Source organism: Rhinatrema bivittatum, chromosome 5, assembly GCF_901001135.1.
Source record: "Rhinatrema bivittatum chromosome 5, aRhiBiv1.1, whole genome shotgun sequence".
Taxonomy (NCBI): Eukaryota; Metazoa; Chordata; class Amphibia; order Gymnophiona; family Rhinatrematidae; genus Rhinatrema; species Rhinatrema bivittatum.
Window position 1 is genome coordinate 230,515,270 of NC_042619.1, and position 23,770 is coordinate 230,539,039.

A 23,770-nucleotide genomic window follows, 5' to 3' on the forward strand; every position below is an offset into this window, starting at 1 on the left:
CAACTCATTGTTTCCTGTGGAATGCAACCCGCTTAACTATTGCCTTGTAAATAATCTCAGACCAGTTTGGAACCACTCCTGCTGAGTAGCTACTATTCTTTGGATTTACTAGTAGTCGCAGAAATCAAAGTCTCCTTTGTTTAGTTTGATCTATCTGAAATCCATTACACCATCCAACAGACCATCTCATTAAAGGTTCAGGCATTCCCTTGAGTAATTGACTACAAGGGCAATTTTTAAAGTCATTTTGTGGGTAACTAGCAATTTCCGCAAGTAAACTGAAAACTGCCCTAATACGGTTACGGTATAGCTAAAAGTGCATGCACTGTTCCCCGCAATGTGTGAAAGTACATGCATTGTTGCACAACGTGTATATTTTTAGCTGCGGGTTAGCAATGTTCCTGAGGAAGGAAAATCATGCATGTAGATTGTATTTTCAACTCTACATACATTATTATCAAGGATTAGACTAAGCTACTGCCTGCTCTCATTTAGTATCACTAAACATAATGGAAGCAATTTTCAAAGGAGTTGCGGGCATAAAAGTAGCAATTTTAAAAAGCCCATTTACGTGCCTCAAGCCTTTCGACCAGTCAGCATAATGGAGTGAATTTCAGAGAGTTTATGTGCCTAAAAGTAGCAATTTTCAAAAGTCCTTTTGCATGTGTAAAAAAAAAAAGTCAGCAAAAACACGTGTAATTCATACCAATTGTCCAAGCCGACTTCTCTGCTTTTAAAGTCAGCTCACCAAATCTGCTCACACATGCTGCACTTGCTAAAACATCTACACAAATGAACTGGGAACACTTACGTGCAGGCCTTTTAAAATCCAAAAGTATGTGTGTAAATCCAAACCCTTCCCCAATCCCATTCCCAGGAATGCCTCTGATCTGTCTGGGTAAAGTAACATGCGAATGCGTCATATGTATGGAAGTTTACCCTAACATTGGGCAGGCAATCTTACTGTTTTACCCACGAAGGTCCTCTTGAAAATTAAATTCACCGTATTCCGAATGCCTGCTACCAAGAACCTGACTGTAAGAACCCAATCCAGCAACAAATAAGGAAAATGTATAACCTTGCCATATGACTGGAGAAATGTAGGGAGCTCTTCAATTACAGACTTGCCACATTTAGTGCAACTTCAAAGAAATTGGTTGAAAAATGGTTAAAGGAAGCATGCAAAATAAGCCGTGTCCTAACTTAACTTAAATAGGTCAACTGCCACATTTATTTAATTTCAGGACTTGCATAGGATCATTTTGCAGAATTCATAAAAAGGTAGATTTAAAAAAAAAAATATGCTTGCGGTTCCCAGCACACGAACACAGCTATTTTATAACATGCATGCAGCAGCACACACGTGTGCGCTGGATGTGGCCTGCTCCACGTGCGGGGGGGGGGGGGGGGTTTAGAAAAATACACACAGCCACGCAATTGGGCCTCCCCCCCCCCGTTCCCTCCCAGTCCGCTCTAATTAAGGAGCAGACTGGGAGGGAACTTTCCTAGCTCTAAACTTACTCTTCCTACCTCTTCCCCTTTCCTCCCCGACCCCTAAACCTACCCTAACTAATCTATTTTTTTTTTTATTTTTGAACTAACCTGCTCCTTTGAGCAGTAGTAATTTCCGCGCGCCAGCCAGCTACCAGCGTGCGCTGCCCCAGGAAAATACACACAGCCACGCAATTGGGCCCCCCCCCCCCCCGTTCCCTCCCAGTCCGCTCTAATTAAGGAGCAGACTGGGAGGGAACTTTCCTAGCTCTAAACTTACTCTTCCTACCTCTTCCCCTTTCCTCCCCGACCCCTAAACCTACCCTAACTAATCTATTTTTTTTTTATTTTTGAACTAACCTGCTCCTTTGAGCAGTAGTAATTTCCGCGCGCCAGCCAGCTACCAGCGTGCGCTGCCCCAGGAAAGTGGCTACTGGCGCTGTCCCAGCCTGCCCTTTTGCAAGGCCTGGCACTTCTGTGCATAACGGGGGTTACGTGCATGGCTGGGCCCGTTCTGAAACGCACGCAGCGTGCACAAGGCCCAGCCACACGAATAACCCCCAGTTTTGACATGTGTGGCCCTTTTGGCCCGATTTTTAAAAGTGTTTGTAGGAAATATGGGTGAGGTATTCAAATGCTGCGTGCTGCTGTAAAACTGCCTTGCATTTCACAAAGAATGCATTGATTGAATGGCATTCCATGAATTATGATTGATACTTTGTCTAAAATTTAAAACAGTGTTCTCCATTTGTTAATCGTAGCTCTTTTAGGTCTAATCAATTAGATTTGTACTTGTCACTCCTTCCTCTGCAGGCTCCAGTCATATAGTGGCATCTGGTGACATATTGTTTTATGGCCATAAACAAACATTAAACAAAGGAAAATCCCCCCCCCCCCCAAAAAAAAACCAAAAAACCCCAAAACAAAAACAAAATATTTTGTGTGAGCATCCCAAGTAATTAGTGTCTACTACCCTGTAGGGATATGTATGGAAAAAATGTTTGGTTTGCTATTTTGATCCAGTTGTCATTTTATTTTGTTTCGGTTTCCAAGTTCATTTGTTACGTTTCATTTGTTTCCACTAAAGTCAATGGGAGTAGCAATGTGTCCTGTTTTGTACATTAACATTGGGGTTTTCTATCAAGTTTAATAAAACATGCAGGCAAACATCAACTGCAAAGTGAACTGCACTCCAAGAGTGGGGAAAAAGTGGCACCAGCAGTGGCATGATCAGCCCAAGCCACCAAAAACGTGGCAGAGGGCATAACATCAATGGCATGAACAACACCCAAGGCACCATGGGATGGGTAAAAGGCATCAGTAGTGGCATGAAGACCCCAAGGCATACAAGGAGGGGTATAGCAACAAGCACAGTGGCATCTACACCCTGACACTGAGAGAGGGGTAAGGCATCAAGAGACATGGCATCAGCACCCCCCAGGCTCTGCATGCAGTAAGGCAGTAAGAGGACAGGCATCAGTACAGTCAGGCAATGAACCAAGCGAGAGGCAGAGCAGAAGGAATAGGCTGGGCAGCAGCAACAAGACTCCAAGATCCCAAGGAAGCCAGAGAAGGGCAGGATAGGAGAAGACTTATAGAGGATTTTTGTGGGGTGAGCAAAATGCCCTAGTATAAACCAGGAGACAGGCACCATGGGGGAACAGGCTGGACAGGAACAGGTGATCCAACACCACAGCAAGGCGTTGACCCACACAAAGAGGCAAAGTATGAAGAGCAGGCCCAGGTAGCAGTGGTAGGAGCAGCAAATGACAACAATAAAGATGGCAAGACTGAAAAGTATAGGCATCAGTTTAGTGTCGCTGTGCATGCAGTCCTCCTGCCACTTGCATGCAAATTCAGGGAAATCTAGCAGGAGGAGGAGGAGTGTCTTAAGGAAGACCAACTTTTACATCAACTCTGGTGCCAAGGGTAAAAGATGTCCCTAGCCATTGAGAATGCCCGTTCACTAGATGTGCTGGTTGGAGGGTAGGAAAATAAATGCTGGGCCAGCGTGGTGAAGTGTGACCAGACCACAACCTTGTTTGCCAAGTAAGACAACAGGTCGTTGTGTCCATGATGGCTCTCCAAGATACCAATTTTTACAGAGGTCTCTGCTGCTAGGGTGGGGTGAGGTGTGGGGAAAAATAGCGGTCTCCGTTTTCAGCTGCTGAAGCTATAATCTGTGGCAGGAGAGCTTTTCATGTGGTGGTCACAGGGGAGTGGCGGATAAAGGTTGGGGAAGAAGTGATGTCTTTCAGGTTACTGCTGATGCCACCGCATGGGGAGCCCACTCCTTCTTTCGTCTCCACCCGCACAGTCCCTCTCTGTCTTTGGCGCTGACATTCTTAAACCCTAGCCACCAGTTTCTCCTTCCAGTAAAGTCAGACTGTTGGACTGCAGGGCAATGCTTCCTTTTGCCTGTGGGTCACACAGAGTGGCCAGCATGTAAATGTCCGGCTGGGCGAGGAGTTTGAGCCGATTTGGCATTGCAGCTGCGTAAGGAGTCCACAAGCACCACCACTTCTGGTGGTGGAGTCTGTTCCTGCTAGGAATCCTGTGTCTTCTCTACCAGGATACAGTTTATGAGGCATGATCTCACCCAAGGTGGCTGTTGTTGAACCCAAATTCTCCGTGGCATCCTCGTTCTACCTCTCTATTATGTATGACCAATCCTGATGCCATAGGTGGCAATCCACTTCAGTCTTGGCATCCAAGACAACTCATGAAGGGGTGCCTGTTGCTCCATTAACCCCTACATCATCAGATAGGTGGAAGTTCACCTAGTGCCTGCCTATATCCTGAACAAACTGGTGAACAGGTGCCCCAACTGCTTCTTGCTTCGCACGGATCTGTTGCCCCACTCTTCATGCTCTGATTAAAAGGCCCCCACTGTTTCCCTGACCTTTTCTATCAGTTCCTACAGCACAAATCTCCCACCTTCCTTGGCTCTCTAGGGAATCCCTTACTGCCAGCTGCAGCAAGGGTGCCAAATGGTCAGCTTAGGTGAATTTCCCCCTTTGCTTTGCTTTCCTGCTCCTTTAAGTGGATGGCGGGATCCCGAAATTAGTACCAGCCTTCCTTGAAACTGACACTGACAGGAGTTTTTGCAAATGACGGCAAACGCCATTCTTTGAAAGCTGGACCAGTACCTTCCTTCGACTGATAGTCTTTTGAAAGTGAACGCATTCTGCAAAATGCTGATCCTCCATGAGTGTAAAGTGCCTCCACACCTCCAATGTCAGGCGGGATCCCCTCTCTGGATCCCTGGCTGCTGCTGCTGCTGCTGCTGCTGCTGGAGCTGGGGTAGGGGTTGAGGGATGGACCAGCAGATAAAAGGACAGTGATCTCCAAACCTACATTAAGGGGCCTGTTTATAAAAAAGCATTTAACGTGCAGCAGATGGCCGCGTTAATGTGTTAATAGTAAGGCACTCACTTGTGTTACTGCTAAAGCAGAAAATAAAATCACTTTATGCATCGCATGCAAATTCACGCAAAGCAACTCGGTAATGTTAAAATAAGTTAATGCAAATCTCCTCAGCACTGATGCTTTGTGTTAAGCCTATTTGTTAAGCCACACCTCTGCCCTGCGAGGCAAAAGAGGGCATGAAATCCCCCGGCACCATTTTGTCCATCAGTGCCAGCAGGGGAAGTCAGAGGAATGTTCTCTCCTACCCCCATCGTTTGCTTCCTGAATCTTAGAGGCGGGGGGGAAGATGGATGGGGAGAGGGTAATGGGAGGCTTCATCCCACTTTTTGCCCTTCAGTGAATCTCACAGGGAGGATAATTTTCAAGGGCATTTCCAAGGTACAAAATGGTGCTTTAGCTGCAGAAATACAAAGAAATGAAGGCAGACAATGACCAAACGGCCCATCCAGTCTGCTCAGCAAGCTCCCACACTTATCTGTTTCACCGACCACCAAGTTCAGGGCCCTTGTTGGTAACTGTTTGATCTGAATTTCCTGCCATCCTCTGCCGTTGATGCAGAGAGTAACGTTGGAGTTGCACCATATGCAGGTAAGAGACCACCCACACAGAGTCTCTGGGCATCTACTTCTATCCGCAGCAGGAGGAGGTGTTCCAGGGGGCGACACTGGAGCAAAATCTGCATTTTTTTTTTTTTACACATGCACGTTGGATTTTCCAAAAGCATGCATGCAATTCTTTTTTCGGGCAAGGGCTTAGCTTAGTTGATTGAATTTTCTTGATCACTCTTCTGTAGCACAAATCAAGGTGATTTACAAATGAAATTATAAAATACCAATAAAAATTTAAACTATACAAAGAATAATAAAAGAACACTCAAAACAAACTACCCATCACTTGTACAATTTATAAAACAGTGAGAAATTCCAGAAGAATAAAATATAGAAATAGATTGAGAAAATATTTTGAGAAAAAAAGCAAGCCTTCAAGCATTTTCTAGCAGGTGTAAACATGTATGGTTAGTTTTTCTGGAATCATTTTCAAAGGGGGAAATGTGCAGCATACTTTCCTTTTGAAAATTTAGTGGACGGTTCAAGGGTAAAAAGTACCTGCAAACTTTGCACCGGTGAGGACAGCGAGAAATTTTATCTCCTCAGAGGGCACTTTTCAACCTGGCCTCTTGCTGCCAAGTCTGCGAGTTACAGAGTAAAATAGCGGAAGACGGCAGATAAAGACCAACGTGGTCCATCCTGTCTGCCCAGCAAGTTTATTTTTGGGTAGCAGCAACCGCTACCCCCCCACGGTGTAATGGAAAAGTTACCCCCTTTCTTCATTTCCATTCTCCAGCCAGTTGGGATCCTCTGTGTTTGTCCCACACCCTTTTGAATTCCATTACTGTTCTCACCTTCACCATTCCATGTATCCGCCGCTCTTTCTGCGGTGGATGCACAGGAAGAAATAGTTCCTGACACTGCTCCTGCATCTTCTCCTTGGAGTTTTGTATTGTGAGCTCCCCTAGTTTTGCTGCTTTATTTCCAGTGAAAAGATTTGATTTTCGTGCATCCTTCATTCCTCTTAGGTATTTGAAGGTCTGTTTCATGTCTCTGCTGGGTACATTTTTCCTTTGGCAATTTTCAAAATGAAAGCATGCGTGCACTCTCCTCTCTTTCAGGGTAAACGGTCTCATCTCATATGGCTTTCTGTGCGAATCCCACACACATTTTGGTCGTCTTTCACTGGACTGCTTCCATTCTGTCCTTAAAAGTTTTTTAAATAAGGTTTCCAGAACCGAATCCAGTACTCCAGGTGAGGCCTCACCAGTGACCCGCACAGGGGCATTATCACCTCCTTTTTCCTGCTGGTTATATCCCTCTGGCCTCAGCCACCACCTCGTCACACTGCTTAGCCACCTTCTGACTCTGCACCAATTTTCAAAGTGAGAGTGCACGCACGCTTTCATTTTGAAAATTGCCAAAGGAGAATGTACCCAAAGAGGTTGCCATTAAAGTCTGCCCCAGGAATACCTCCACTACCATGCGAGGGAAAGCGCATGCAGTGTGGGATGCCACGCACAGTTTTGCCCACTTACAGGGAGGGCAATTTTCAGGCAGTTGGATTTCTGCAGGTAAAAATGTTTATTATCTGTAGAGACCATTATAAAAATCACCCTCTGAGAGGCTCATTTTACAACAACCTGTGGAACTTGCACATTGCAAAAACACAGAAGCTCCTCCAATTTTCAAAGCGAACATACGTGCATCGTATGATAAAAAATGCACACAAACTCGCCCGTGCAAAGCTGCGCCCGCTCTTTGAAGGGTGTCGCTTGCGTGCACTCATTTACGCTCTTCTCTTTTACAAACCAAAAGTGTGCGCACAAATAAAACTCCCCGCCCCCTTTTAATGCGTGCATAGAAGTAAGCGCAAACCCCAGGCAATTTTTAAACTCGTGTTTCTTGCGTGTAAATGTTTTTGAAAATGATCCCTCCCCCCAAATGCGCTGCAGATTTCTGTTAATGTTTTTTTTTTCAATAAATAGGCTCCTAAGTGCACTGCATAATGAACGCTGTAGTCTCCAAATGTATCGAACAATGTTTGTACTGTTCTTGTGATGTCTTAAAGCAAAAAATTAAAATTAAAAAATAGATTTTCATATAAACTACAGAACTGAAAAAAAAGGACCAAACTAGTAGCACACTAAAGAGATTACAAACATTTCTCCTTTACTTCTTATTCATTCATTAATTCACAGAATGCCCTTTAGACTGAGCGGTGGCAAAGGGGAGTGAACATGCCGGGGAAACTGAATCCCCCTCTCTCCCTTGCAAAGAGAGCGAGAGAAAAACGCTGCAGATGATCATTGCTTTCCCAATCTTATGAATCACTGTCTGCTACTGGGGTTTCTAACGCTCCTCTCGGTCTGAAAATATCAAACCCCCTGATGAGAGCAGGAAATGACTTAAGCCATGGCGGGGAGTTCACCTGATCCACCACAGCCTTTCACTCAAACGCGACAGTCATTCTGATAAACTAAAATATCAACAATAATTCTGAAACAGAGAGAGAGAGACGCACACACACACACAAGGAGCTGGCTGGTACTCTACTGCTGGGAAGGTAACGGGAAATTTTCAAGTCTTCTTATGTAGGCGGGCACACCGACATTTACATAAATTTCCCAGCTGCAAGAAAAAGCCCGTATTGCCTCTAGCATTTTCTTTAATAACAAGATCTTTTAAGGTTTCTCGGGGAGGGGAAGCAATGTTCAAAGTGTGAGTTTCCGGACGAAACCTGCAGGTACTTTCTCTCCCCCCCCCCCCTTTCCCCCGTCCCCCAGACTTATGCCCTAAATTTCAAAGCGGAAGGATGCATGTACTTTTTCCTTTTAAAATTTTGCCCCGCAGCTCGGGACCGGTGCCCGCGGTCCTTTGCCCCCCTCCCCAGGACACAACTCCTCACAAACAGGCCGCTACAGTACAGTGCACTGCGACGGAGCGCACTGTTTACCTGCCATTGGACGCACATTTTCCCTTACTACTTATTCAGTAAGGGGCAGAAAACGCACGTCCAACCCGCCGAACCTAATAGCGCCCGCAACATGCAAATGCATGTTGATGGCCTTATTAGTTATTCCCGTGTGATTCAGAAAGTAAAATGTGCAGCCAAGCCGCACATTTTACTTTCAGAAATTAGCGCCTACCCAAAGGTAGGTGCTAATTTCTCCGGGCACCGGGAAAGTGCACAGAAAAGCAGTAAAAACTGTTTTTCTGTGCACCCTCTGACTTAATATCATGGCAATATTAAGTTGGAGGTCCTGAAGAGTAAAAAAAAAATTGGAAGTAGGCCGGCGGCTGTCGGGTCAAAAACCGGACGCTCAGTTTTGCCGGCGTCCGGTTTCCAAGCCCGTGGCTGTCAGCAGGCTCGAGAACAGACACTGGCAAAATTGAGCGTCGGCTATCAAACCCGCTGACAGCCGCCGCTCCTGTCAAAAACGAGGCGCTAGGGAAGCGCTAGTGTCCCTAACGCCTCCTTTTGCCCTTTTCTACCGCCGGGCTTCATTTAAATACTGTATCGCGCGCACAGACGAGTGGCCTGTGTGCCCGCTCTCCCGGGGACTTTACTGAATCGGCCTGAAAGCTGCTAAAATGTTGTCCCGACCTTTCACCGCAGCGAGAGCGGGCAATTCTCACATGGGTAAAAAATAATGTCCTCAAAAATTATTTTCTTCGGGGGAGGGGGGATACTGTTCTAAAATGATTCTTGTCCACTCAGCCAAAACAGTTTTGCGTAGCACGATAAGAATTACCCACAGGCGATGCGATGCGTGAGCTTCCTTTTGGGCTTTTATTTTTCTTCTTTTGGCCTGGTAATTCCGCCTCTCTCTAGGGGGCCGATGCAATAAAAAGCGCGGAAAGCGTGACCTTAGCGCCTCCTTGCTAACGCGACCCCGCGGTCTGCCGGTTATGAACACAGACGCCGAGCATTCCAGCGATGGCCTTCAAACCGGCTGGCAGAGGGTTGTTTTTTTTTGTTTAAACTTTTAAAGAAGTACAGAAAAGCAGTTTTTTCTGCTTTTCTGTACTTTTTTCAATGCGCTCAGCTATTAACGCCTGCTCCAGGCATGCGTTGATATCTGGGCGATAAATGTGCGTCTGAGACGCACATTTATTTTTTTGAATGCGGAGTGACTGAGTAATAGCCTCATTCACATGCATTTGCATGTGATGAGTGCTATCTCATTTACTCTGCATCAAAAGCACGTTAAATAGACGCTAATCCCCCTATTGCATTAGGGGGTGGATTGGCGCCTGTTTAACCCACGTCCGACTGTGGGTTATACAGTGCACTCGGCTGAGCTCACTGTATTGCATCAGCCCCTGTAAGGGGTGAAAGTGCGTGGAAACGCGCAGCCAACCCCCCGAAATTAATAGTGCTCGTCACATGCAAATGCATGTGACTGAGGCTATTACTCATTCACTCCACTGAAGGGTGTTAATTTATGAGCAACCGGAAATTACTGCTTTTCTGTACACCTGCCGATTTAATATCTTGGTGATAAGTCGGAGGAACCAAAAATGTAAAAAAAAAAATTGTTTTTAAAGTGCTGGCCAGTCAGGAGAATGGATGCTCCGTTTTACTAGTGTCCGTTTTCCTAACTGATCACTAGCTGGTTTCGGAAAACCGACGCTCGTAAAATTGAGGATCAGTTTCCTAAATCCGCTGACAGAGCCATCTCTCCTGGGCCAAGGAGCGTTAGGGGCGTATAATCGCCCATAGCACTTCCTTTTAGCGTGACACCCCTCATTTAAATATAGGATCCTGCGCCCAGGAGAGGTGGCTGGACGTGTGTCTGGAGAGCACGTGCTCGACACCGAGCATGCGTTCTCCTGCAATCTTTACAGAATCTGCCTGAGAGGTGAACGTAGCGCAAAACCTGACCTGGAAACACCGCTGCTGAGCTGCCAGGCCAGGTCAGAACCCAGCCTGGCATTCTGATGCATTTGGTGAATCTGCAACTGTGTAATCAGTGCTGGGAGAAAAGGGGACTAAATCAATAGACAGCCACCTTCCTCCCTGGATATTCTGAATGTACTGAGCCCCTTTATGGATGCAGATCGATGTCCACCTTGTATGAGGCTTGTGTGTATACCACGAGGCGGGCTGCTCTCTTCTCTTTCATCATACCTTCCTTTCCCATGGCTACCGGGTGAGCCATTTCTGAGTTTAGCTTCCACATTGTGTCAGATCGATATATGAAAACTTGCGGCAGAGATTGCAAAACTTGTTAAAGGTTAATGATCTGTGTGAAAGGACATTTATTTTTAGCCATGCACAAAGGTTCACATGTTTAAAAGTGCAAGGTCTCTGGTACCACTCTTTTATTCCTATTTTGAGGGTGCAGTATGTAGATTTCATACACAAGAACCAGACTCTTTCAATTACACTTTAAGAACATAAGAAGTTGCCATAGTGGGTCAGACCAAGGGTCCATCAAGCCCAGCATCCTGTTTTCAACCGTGGCCAATCTAAGTCACATTTATCTGGCAAGTACCCAAACATTTAATAGATCCCATACTATTAATGCCAGCAAAAATTAGTGGCTATTCCCTAAGTCAGTTTGATTAATAGCAGTTTATGGACTTCTCCAGGAACTTATCCAAACATTTTTTTAAACCCAGCTACACTAACTGCCCTAACCACATCCTTCGGCATTGAATTCCAGAATTTATTTGTGCGGTGAGTAAAAAATAATTTTTTTTACTTGTTTTAAATGTGCCCCCTGGTCCTTCTATTATCTGAAAAAAACTGATTCACATTTACCTGTTCTCGTCCTCTCATGATTTTATAGATCTCTATCATATCCCCGCTCAGCTGTCTCTTCTTCAAGCTGAGCCTTTCCTCATTGTTCCATCCCCTTTATCATTTGGTTGCCCTTCTCTGTACCTTCTCCAGTGCAACTATATATTTGTTTTTAGATGCAGCAACCAGAATTGCATACAGTGCTCAAGGTGTGGTCTCACAATTCAGAGGCATTGTGATATTCTCCATTTTATTGATCATTCTCATCCTAATAATTCCTAACATTTTGCTTTTTTGACCACTGCAGCACACTTAGCCGATGACTTCAGTGTATTACCCATTATGATGCCTAGATTTTTTTCTTGGGTGGTAACTCCTAATAGGGAACCTAACATTGTGTAACTACAGCATGGATTACTTTCCCTATATGCATCACCTTGCACTTATCCACATTAAATTAAATTGTTCTCCTCACGTGCACAGATACAGAAAAACATCTATCTGCCAGCTACCTCCTGTCTGCCCCTCCAACCCTCTGGTAACAAAATTCTCACTGAAGATCCAGGGAAAGATTTTATACACACACACACACACACACACACACACACGAACACACACACACAAGGAACGAACACACACACACACACGGAACACATCCCTCAAAAATTATTCATAAAAATACAAAATCTTTTATAAAACAGACGCAAAGCCTAGAGACAAAACCAAAGGTTTTGTCCACTTGGCAGAATTCACTTCTACTCCTCTAACTGAGCCATATATTACACTCACTGCTGATAATTCCATCCATATCTCCACTTCAGTGAACTTTCAATTTTTCTTTTTCTTATGCAGTACAAATGTTTTAAATTAGAATCAACAGAGTCTATTTCCAAAAAGTACTTTTTCACTTCCCCCACGGCTTCAATAAAAATCCAAGTTGTTTAAATGTATCAATATTTGAAGCATCCAGCTAAAAATTCAAATGTTTCAAAAGTCAGTACTTGTAGCACCAGAAACATTGATACATTAGTGCATCAAAACTTTCAAAAAACGAAGGCGGCTGGAAACAATTCTCACAAAGCACACTTAAAACACATCTTCTCACACTGGGAGTTCATTACTAAAACAAAATACAATTATAACTCTGACAACTTCACCGTTCCATACTTCATAGATGACCACAGCACAACGGATACGGAAGCTATAAATCAAACTCTTCCCGCCCGACTAACCCAACTCTAACCAAAACGAAACAATCAGGGCTTCACAATTCAAACAAAGGTGGCATAGGCCACCCAGTCAATACAACCTACAGGAAAGCTTCCCATTCCCTTAGGAGCCACTGTTTATTTGTGCGAATATATTTCATATTCCACACAAGCATTACACAGATTTATTTATTTACTTTATTTAAAGAGGTGTATATATCGCACTCTATTAAAGAGTGCCTGAGGCAGTTTTCATATGAAAACATACATAATCAAAACCAAATACATAAACAGAACAAATAAAATTAATAAAACAATATTGGCGTAATGGAAGTCTGCCTACAATTCGGGGAGCTCATAACAAGCAAGATATTGGAGGCCAGTTAAATTGGGAAGCTTCATTGGAATGCCATTTTAAATAATGTAGTTTTTAAGACTTAAAGCTTTTTTTTTATGATGGGAATGTTTTGTACAGCACCTGGTGAAAAGTTCCAAAGGCTAGGCCTGCTGACTGAAAAAGCCTGTTTCCGGTAACGTCCAGTCTTTCTACTTTAGGCTGGGTATTTCCAGCAGGTTCTTATTTTACGATCAAAGTTGTCTTGATGGCTTATAAATTTGGAGCACAGTACTTAACCACATGGAGGAATTGTGGGATAATTTAAATATCAACATTAGAACTTTATACTGAATATGAAATGCCACAGGGGACCCAGTGTAGGGAAATCAGAACTGCGGTAATATGATCTCTGGACTTAGCACCGGTCAAAAGACGTGCAGCTAAATTTAGAATTTTTTGTAGAAGATGAATTGTGCATGCAGGGAGGCCTAGGTATAAGGAATTGAGGTAATCTAGATTGTTGGATATTAACGATTGTAGAACTAAACAGAAATCATGTGTTTGTAGTTTTTTTTTTTTTTTTTAAATCTTTTATATTTTTCTTTTATTTAAACTTTATTCCAATTCTTTACCTTTTCTTTTCGCTTGTTAATAATTTTAATTAGAAATGTTCTTTGTATTAGACTATGGAAATTTATTTCCTGCTATTCTGTTTAATGTAAACCGGTATGATTTACATCGGATGTAAGAATGTCGGCATATAAAAATTAAAAATAAATAAATAAATAGATGATTCAGTAGATGTAAATGTGAGACTTCATAGGTTTAAATCAGATATGATACCCAAATTCCTTGCCTTAGGAGTGACAGGTTTACATTGTCCTTGAAAATTAAAAAGGAGGTTGGAACATCGTAGGAAGGGGATTTAATGCTAGAGAGGAATATTGTTTCTGTTCTGGCAGTATTAAGTTTTAATCTGATGTGGGATAACCAACATTTAATGGAATTTATGTAAAGTGACACCTAGGTCAAGGTATCAGACCATGAAGTTGTTTACAGTATTAAAAATTGAATGTCTGCACAGATTTGATAATTGATACCTAAACATGCTAATAACTGACAAAGAGGTGATAAGTAAATGTTGACTAAGGTAGCAGAGAGCACTGACCTTTGTGGAACACCAGTTGTCAATGCATTCCAATTTAAGAATTGAGTCCCAGATTTCACTTGCTGAGTTCTGTCAGTAAAGTATGAAGTGAACCTGTGATTCCAATTGATTGCAGGCGCATTAGAAGTATCCTGTGATCAAGAATATCAAAGGTCTCTGTTATATCGAGCAGCACCAAAATGTCACTATTAGAGTCAAATCCTCAGAGGATGGTATCACAAGAGGAGAGCAACAATATTTTAGTACTAAACTCTTGTCTAAAACCATGTAGGTACATTTTAAAAAAGGGTACACTGGATTTTATAAGATACGCGCGTAGTAAGTTTTATCAAAACGGTTTACAAAAAGTAATATAAAATAAGAGATTAGAAAATAAATTAAAAAGAATAAAAATTACACAAATTGGTATATAAACAATAGAATAAAGATTTTTTTTTAAATCAGAGAATCTTAATAGAAAAAGTTGTGCCATCAAACGCCCTATAAGAGTAAGGGGGGGGGGGGAATGGGAGGGGGGGGTGAGAAAGTAACTGAAGGGGGGGAAGGATGAATACATTTTGTAATGTTATAATGGGTCACAGAGGAAAAAAATACTATAAAGGGGGGAGGAGGGGTTGCATGATTATTGTGTATCTGATGAAGCATTGAATGCTAATTGAAACAGATAAGTTTTCAGAGATGTTTTTAAGTGAAGTGGATTTGCTAATAGACGGAGTGGATTCGGTAAAGAATTCCAGAGGGAGGGTCCTGCTACAGAGAACGCTCTCCTTCTGGTAATGTCTAGTCTTGCCAGTCGTGGTGATGGAATGTCTAATAGATTTTGTGTTAGTGATCTTAAATGTCGAGCGGGTTTATAGATACGGAGCATAGAACAGAGCCAAGTAGAAGAAGAATTGTGTATTAAACCATTAGTTTTTGGGTACTTGCCAGGTTCTTATGGCCTGGATTGGCCACTGTTGGAAACAGGATGCTGGGCTTGATAGACCCTTGGTCTGACCCAGCATGGCATTTTCTTATGTTCTTATGAATGATAGTAAGTATTTTATATTTTATCCTGAATTTTATGGGTAGCCAGTGAAGGGAATGCAAAGTTGGTGTAATGTGGTTCTCATTTTTAAAAAAAAATGTATTGCATAAGAAAAACTGAAAGTTCACTAGAGTATGGATATGGATGGAATTATCAGCTATGAGTGCAGTGAAAGGCTTAGTTAGCTGGAGTAGAAGGGAATTGTGCTGGGTAGACAAAACCTTGTTTTTTATTTATTTCTCTAGGCTTTGAGTCAGTTTTGTAAAATATTTTGTATTTTTATGAGTAACTTTTGAGGGCTGTGTGCAGCTCATCTTAACTTCAGATAAATCACAGTCTTTAAACGTAGTAGGTCTTACAGGGGTGGGCAATTCCGGTCCTCGAGGGCTGCAAACCAGTCGGGTTTTCAGGATATCCTTAATGAATATGCATGAGAGAGACCTGCATACACACTGCCTCAGTTGTATGCAAATCTATTTCATGCTTATTCATTAGGGGTATCCTGAAAACCCGACTGGTTTGCAGCCCTCGAGGACTGGACTTGCCCACCCCTGTAGCATATGGTAGGTCCCTGCCTGCTCACTGGGGCCTCTCAACCTCTCAGGCCTTAAGTCCTTAAACTCTGATGAAGGGCTCCTTCCTTCACCCAGACATCCTTGTGTGTTTGTATTTTAAGAAGGACTGAGCGAATCAGTTGAGCCCGGTTCTTTAAGGTAGTCTGAGGGAGTTTTCTGTATACTCCCTCATATACCCTCCCCCTCAGCTCAGCCTTGTTGGGATGAGCGCCTGCCTGCACTGGGGACACCTCTCTAATTAGGAAATCTGTATTGGTGTTTTCCCTGCCTGCCCTTTGGTGTATTTAATAGTTGAAGGGCTGTAGGGACAGGAACCATCTCATCCACAGGAGTGGCTGGTGGTCAGTTATGAGTGTGAACTGCCATCCCAGCAGGTAATAGTGCAAGGCCTCTAAGGCCCACTTGACTGCCAAGGCCGCCTCCTCAACTGCTGAGTAACACCTCTCCCATGGCATCAGCTTCCAGCAAATGTAAACCACAGGATATTCTTGGCCATTTTTCTCCTGGGCTAAGACTGCTCCCAAGTCTACTTCTGAGGCATCAGTCTGCACTGTGAAGGGTTTGGTGAAGTCTGGTCTTATCAGGACCAGTTCGGAGCATATTGCCTCTCTTTCAAAGGAAACATCATCTCAGGTGTTTCCTTCAACAGCCTTGTGAAAAGTTCCGCTTTCTCTGAGTAATTGGGGATAAACCCCTAGGAATGCTCTCACTTTCGCTTATGTTTGTAGGACTGGCACCCGGGTGATCACCTCGATCTTCCTGGTCTGCAGATGGACCTTGCCCTTCCCCAGGGTGTAGCCAAGATACTGGACTACTTTTCCTCCCAGCAAACACTTCTTGAGATTAGCCGTTAGTCTTGCTTTCCTCAGACTAGTTAGCACGACCTGGATTTGGGTTAGATGTGTCTTCCAATCTGGGCTGTACATCACTATGTCATCCAAGTAGGTGGCTGCATACCCATGATGTGGATGGGGCAGGCAGTTGACCAAGCGAAGAAATGTTGTGAGGGTGCCGTGGAATCCAAAAAGCAGGACGGTGAACTAGAAAAATCATCTGCTGTCAAGAATGCAGTCTTGTCCTTTGCTGTTGGCATGCAAAGCACCTGCCAACCCTTTTGTAAGGTCCAGGGTGGAGATGAACTGGGCTGATTCCAGATGCTCAATCATTTCATCCACTCATGGCATCAGGTACATGTTGAGTTTGAGACCTCATTGTCCTTTTTAAAGTTAATGTAGAACCTTATGCTCCCATCTGGCTTCGGGGCCAACACTATGGGTGAGGACTCCTCAATAACCCCAAGCTGGAGCATCTCCTTTACTTTGATCTCGATGACGCAGCACCTGGCCTTGGGAATCCGATAGGGTCGTTGCCGTACCATCACTCAAGGAGGTGTAATGATGTCATGCTGTATTGGGTAAGTTTGACTGGGCAGGTTCGAGAAAATCACTTTGTTTTGCTCTACCAGCTGCTTTAAGTCTGTTGTCTGTACAATGGACAGCTGCTCTCCAAAAGGAACTTGGGCTCGATCCACTTCAGGACCAACCTCTCCCTCCTATACCTCGCCACACTTCTGTACAACCCACTTCTTTAGGAGGTTGACATGGTAGATTTGTTTTCTTTCATTTATCTGACTGGGCTATTTTGTAATCCACGGGCCCTGTTTTCTCCAAAGCTTCATAGGGTCCTTGCCAATGGGCTGCTAGCTCACTTTCTGAAGATGGGAGGAGGACAAGGATGCAGTCCCCCAGCTGGAATATTATTTGCACTGTGGGACGATTGTAAGCTCTGGCTTGGGTACCCTGAATCTTTTCTAGACATAGGCAGGATGCCTCCCCAGCCTTTTTTAGGTGATGCTGTACTCTGAGAATGTAATGTGGTCCACAAGGTTCTGCCCAGGGTTCCCTTCATCTTCCCATGTCTCTTGAGCTGTGTCCTAGACTCCTCTTGGTCTCTTCCCATACAGTAACTCAAAAGGGGAAAACCCCATTGAGCTCTGTGGTACTTCGCAGATTGCGAACAGCACATAGGGTAGCAATACATCCCAGTTCTCGCCATCTTCATCCACAAATTTCCACAACATTTATTTGAGCATCTGATTGAAGAGCTCAACCAGGTCATCAGTCTGCGAGTGATACATTGAGGTGTGCAGAGTTGTTTCATTACCTTTGAGATGAACGGGATTCCCTGGTCCATCAGGATATCCTTGGGCAGGCCAAGTCATGAAGTAACCTACATTAGGATGGTTGCCACCATCGGGGGTCTTCATATTCTGTAACAATACTGCCTCTGGATATCTTGTGGCATAGTCCAGAATAACAAAGATGTACTTATTTCCTCGAGTAGATCTCTCTTGTAGCCCCACAAGATCCATGTCCACTCTTTCGAAACGGATCTTGATTATGGGCATTGGTATGAGAAGTGCAGCCCATATGCCAGCAGGCTTTCTGAGTTAGCAGGTAGGGCAGGACCAACAATTAAACTGGACCTGTTTATGTAGACCTGATCAATAGAACTGGTCCAATATTTTCTTCTGGGTCTTTTCCTTACTCAGCTGACCCCCCTGGTGCTAGTGCTAGTGGCTGTGTGCTAGTTGCATGACCTTCTGATGATACAGTTTGGGGAACTAGGAGTTGTTCTATCAATTTCCCCTCCAGACTTCCCTTTGTGACTCTGTAAAGTAGATCCCCTTTCATCAGAAGATAAGGAGAACTAGGGTCTGTAAGCTGCACTCCAAGGACGACCTTTCCATCCACTTTCTGTATATGTTCCTGGGCCCACTTAAAGGACTCATCCTCCCTCTGAGCCTGCCTGAAGCTCCATGGGTCAATCCCCTGTTCCCACTCAAAGGGGCCAGATAAGACACTCTGGTTGTGTTGCTGTTCTTCCTCTGTCTCTGACTCTGTTCCCTTGGCTGTCTCTAAATTAGCAACATAAATGTATTTGTCCTGTCGGCAATGCCTCCAGGACTTAAGAGTCCCTATGATACAGATCAGGATCCTCCAAATGAAAGAGCTTTGGAAAATCCAATTCTTCAGTATTTTGATTGGACAAGCCCATTGTGAGCCTGTTTCATAGGCTCTTGAAGTTTGGACAGTCCAGTCCAATCACCACAGGGTAGAGTAGCCAAGGGAGAAGTCCCAGCTCAATTTGTTCTCGGCTGACCAATGTCTTTAGTTGTATTTGGCTTATTGGATACTGTTTTTGGTACCCGTGGATGCATGCCAGGGTCATTACTCTTTCAAAGTCAATCTGGTCTCACTTTAGTAGCACTTTTCAGATGAGCGTTTTCACACTCCTAGAGTCTACCAATGCTTGGATTGGCTAATGCCATCTAGCTCAACCGCAATCACAAAAGTAGAAACTCCCTGGCTGGAGACATCCACGAAATTACAAATGTGTGGGGCCATCTTCCTTGGGTTCATCTTCCCTGCAGGGACAGTCTCTGGCAAAATAGCTCCTTTCTCCACAGCTGAGACAAGGCAGCCCGGCTGAGGTTTTTGCTTGAGATTTAAAGTCCTACCAAGTCTGCACTACTGGTTGTCAGGGCCTCTGGCTCTTAAAACTCTGTGGTCCTTTCCCTGGGTCAAGTGGGTTCTTTGGGAACCGTGGTGACTCCGGCACAGTCTGAGCCTGGTAATATGCCTCTGCCATTTCCAGCGTCTTTTCCAGTGTAAGGTTCGGATGACGGCAGACCCACTGTTGCATAAGCCGTTCCAGGCTGTCTAGGAACTGTTCTAGCAGAACAGCTTTGGCTACCTTCACTCCGGTCTTTCGTTCTGGGCAGAGTCACTTCCAAGTGATATCCTTGAACTTGTGGAACAAGTTTCTTGGGTTTTCACCAGCTTGAAGAAGTCCCCGCCAAAACTGCTGTCTGTAGGCTTCCAGGGTGAGCCCTGCTTGCTCTAGAATGGTGGTTTTGACTTCCTGGTGTGTGGCTCTCCCTTCTGGATTGAAAGTTTGGAAAGCATCTTAACTACTCCCTAGGTAGGTAGCCTACCTGTCCTCTGGCCAGCCTGCCAGTCTGTGTGTTCAATTTTTTTTAGGAAACCATTAGGGTCTTCTCCTGATGTCAGCTTAAGCAGTGTTGATGACACAGGAACTGGACTGGTTACTGCAGTTTGAACAGCTTGTGCTATCTGTGTTAGCACCGTATGTTGCTGCGTCACCTGTTCTTGCAGCGCCTGCTGCTGATGAATCTGGGTTTTCAGGGCTTTCTGCAGTTGCTGCCCTGTAGCAAGGACCTTGATTACTTGCTCCATCTCCACTTTTTCCAAGCTTCCTCCCAAACTAGGTCACATTCTGGGGAAAGGAGAGGGGGAGGGAAAAAACCTGTTGGCCTGTCTGGCCTTAACTCACTTCTTGAACCCTGACTGTACAGGTGGGGCTAGCCCCCTTTGCCTGTTGTACGAAAGGAGAGTGAGTGGAACTGGGAGGCCCAAGGACAAAGAAAAAAAATACAGGGTTTTTTTTTCCTCTGCTGCTACAGTTGTGGGACCTTACCTGTACTTACCACTTAGGCAAGAGATCCCACTGCTGCCATCATATGTGGTAACGTGAGTGACAGGGGCTTGAAAAACAGCCAGGAAGAATAAGGATGCAGACTCTGGCTGTTTCCCTTTTGTGTAATTTATTTACAGTGAACAAATCCAAAACAAAAGAATGCAGCTCACCTTAACTTCAGGTAACTCACAGTCCTTAAACATAGCAGGTCTTAGTGTATGGTGGGTCCCTGCCTGCTCCCTGGGGCCTCTCTAAACCTTCCAGGCCCCAGAGTTCTTAAACTCTGGTGAGGGGCTCCTCCCTTCACCCAAGATTTCCTGTGGGTTAGGGATGTGCAGCAGGGACAGATTTGTCCCATTCGGTATTCGTATTCGTCGGGATCCAAATCCATTGCATCCGTTCTCGGGGGATCCCGATCCATTCATTAGTTACATATGTATTTGTTTCCCAAAAAAACCCCATCCCAACCCTTTAAATTTAATTTACTACAACCTCCGACCCTCCTGACCCCCCCCCCCCCAAGACTTGCCAAAAGTCCCTGGTGGTCCAGCAGGAGTCCTGGAGCGATCTCCTGCACTCAGGCCGTCGGCTGCCGGTATTCAAAATGGCGCCGATAGCCTTTGCCCTTACTATGTCACAGGGGCTACTGGTGCCATTGGTCGGCCGCTGTGACATAGTAAGGGCAAAGGCTATCAATGTCATTTTGAATACCGGCAGCCAACAGCCCGAGTGCAGGAGATCACTCGAGGACCCCCGCTGGACCACCAGGGACTTTTGGCAAGTATTGGGGGGGGGGGGAGTCAGGAGGGTGGGGGTTTATTCGTTAGTGATATGTTGTATTCGTGGGGGTTCACCATACATTTCGTGACCCCCACGAATACAACGAATATGGCATATACATTGTGGATTGCCAATACGTTGCAAACGAATGCACACCCCTACTGTGAGTTTGTATTTTAAGGAGGACTTGGCAAGACAGCTGTGCCCAGTCCTTTAAGGTAGTCTGAGGGAGTTTCTGTATACATAGTAATTTTTCAGCAAGCTTCTCAAGCTCAGGGAGCCAGGCTTATTTTCCTAAGCAGGGATTTTGTTTTGACCACTCCTTTGGTAACCTTCATGAGCCAGATCTCTGGTGTGATGCCATAGACCGTGTGGAATGTACAAGACTTGTGTCTCGAAGGAGATTATCCCATGTGATAGTGTGGTCCCCTTTAATATGGGCAAATGACAGATATTTTCAGCTTCAAGGGTGAGGTGGTACAAGACACTCAAAAGCTGTTACCACTGGCCATTTTGAACAGATTTGATGATCATCTAGAGCAGAGCTTTCCAAACTATGTGTCGGGACACATTAGTGTGTCGCCTGCAGTGTGCAGGTGTGTCGCGCAAGCCTGGTCAACTCTGATGCGAGTTTGGGCTTTTTTTTTTCTAGAGATTCACTTTTTTTTTTCAGTTTATGGGTTGCTTATTATTGGGTGATTTTTGCTGTCAATTGCGTTTTTTGGGGGGGGCTTGGTGGGTGGAACGAGCCCAGCCATCCTTGCATTGGCTGCTGCTGCCGATGAGGCCTGGCCATGAAGAGTACTGACTGCAAGCAGCAGTGTCTGGTTTTCATGGAAGGGAGTGAAGCACTTAACTGGCAACAATCAAAAAGACGAGGTACATGAGTGTGGGGGCCAGACATGTGCTGGGGGGAGAGAGATGAGTGAGTGGTGGGCAAACGTGCTGGGGGGACAGACATGTGCTTGAGGGGGAGAGATATGAGTGTGTGGGGTACAGACATGTGCTGGGGGGAGAGAAATGAGTGTGTGGGGGTCAGACATGTGCTTGAGGGGGAGAGATATGAGTGTGTGAGGTACAGACATGTGCTGGGGGGAGGAGAGAGATGAGTGTGTGGGGGACAGAATTTGTTTTATTATTGTTTCTCATAAATTATAACAATAACATGAATCTTGGAATATATATTTTTAATATAAATTTAAGGTTTTCATGAGATAGGTTGTGTCGTGAAACATTTTATTTATGTATATATTTAAGGAAACATACATAAATTGTCGAAATATGTTTCGTTCGTTTAACCTTTAACCTCTGGTTTACTAGTAGACTGAATTACTGTGTCCTGAAATTATGTTTGTCTAAAAAGTGTGTCACCAACATGAAAAGTTTGGAAAGCTCTGATCTAGAGGCAGGCATCAGAACTTGCCACAGTCTTAAATTTGTCTTACAAAAATTGCTTTGAAGATCATGATAGAGAAGAATATTGATATGTATCTCTATTTTCTCAGTGAGGCTGTGACTAGTAACAGGATCAGAACTGGGTGCCCACAAAAACAATTAGATGGATTATCTTAGCCTGGCCAATAGATGGCCTTGTAGTGATAGCCATGCAGTTTGAGCATCCAATGCGAACTGGTGGACAAAAAGAATTTTTGAACATGAGACCTGTGATGTGATGTGATATAACTGTAAAAGGACATCCATATAGGCACAAATAGAAATAAGAACATCCCAAAGCTACTGCAAATGCTTCTCTTTCAGTTTGAGACTACCTCTGTCTAATCAGCTGGTGACGGAGCCTTGTTGGCATCAACAGTATGGACTTGGACCCTGTTTAATCCCTTGTGTGAGGACACCACCTAAATCAACAGTCAGGCATCTTAGTCTATGACAGCATTACTGCAAGAGATTTTTTTTTAGCGCAGCAAAAACATGCCAGTATATGTCTGCCCATGCCCATGGTCAGATGTTGAGGAAGCTATGTAATTGTAGTGTGAATCTGTCACAGTAGCTGGCAAGCACTGGCAGGCTGTGAACTTCTGTTGGATTTGTGTGTGCAGGCACATTTTGGATATCCAGCACCCCAACCTTTGAATATAGATATCCAAAAAACTGTAATGTGGGTTGCTGTGCTCAACATTTTAGAATGCTCAGTGTGAGATTATGCTGATGATGTCACTGTAACAATGCTGCAAATCAACTGGATGTGGTTCCAAACACTAATGTGTAATGACTCGCATTCAGAACGCTAGGGAGCCCAGCTAACATCTCTTGGAGAGCACTTAAAAACATTTCTGCAGCTGAAGACAAGCCAAAACCTAGGGATTTGTATTGATGAAGGCCAACATGAATCATAAATGTAGTTATGTACGTTGACTCAGGGTGAAATTTAAGTTGATGGTATCCTACTGGGAGGTCAAACTTTGGAAAAAAAAAACACCTGTGCTCCAGTGATGCTATCCATAGTAGGAGTGATTTGCCATTCACATTTAATAACCTGATTTGGTAGGTGCCTGTCAACACATATCCAGATTTATCCTGGTTGCTTTGACTTAAGAGAAACTACTATTGAGTACATCCATGATGTGGGGTTTTCTATAGTGTCAAGTTCTTCCAGGGATGCCAACTCTTCCTCTACCAGTTGTCTTAACATGAAAAAGGAACATACAGTTGCGGCAGGGCCAACAGCTGAACATGAGTAGAGAGAATGAGATGAGATTTAAGGAAGCTGAAAGAGTGGTCGAAGATATGGCAGCTGGGATTCAATGCCAAGAAGCGCAGAGTCATGCATCTGTGGTGCAGCAATCCAAAAAAACTGTATGTGATAGGGGGTGAAGGGCTGATGTGCATGGAGCAGGAGAGAGACCTTGGGGTGATAGCGCCTAACGATCTGAAGTCGGCGAAACAATGTGATAAGGCGATAGCTAAAGCCAGAATGCTGGGCTGCATAGAGAGAGGAAT

General features: G+C 44.4%; 1 long non-coding RNA gene across 2 annotated transcripts in view; it reads right to left on the minus strand.

Annotated features, from left to right (window-relative positions):
* Positions 1–23,770, minus strand: part of LOC115092521 — a 74,579-nt gene that overhangs the window by 20,381 nt on the left and 30,428 nt on the right. For both annotated transcript variants that reach the window (XR_003857017.1, XR_003857016.1), the window contains exon 2: positions 13,931–14,061. This is a non-coding gene — a long non-coding RNA (uncharacterized LOC115092521). The remainder of the gene's footprint in view (positions 1–13,930; positions 14,062–23,770) is intronic.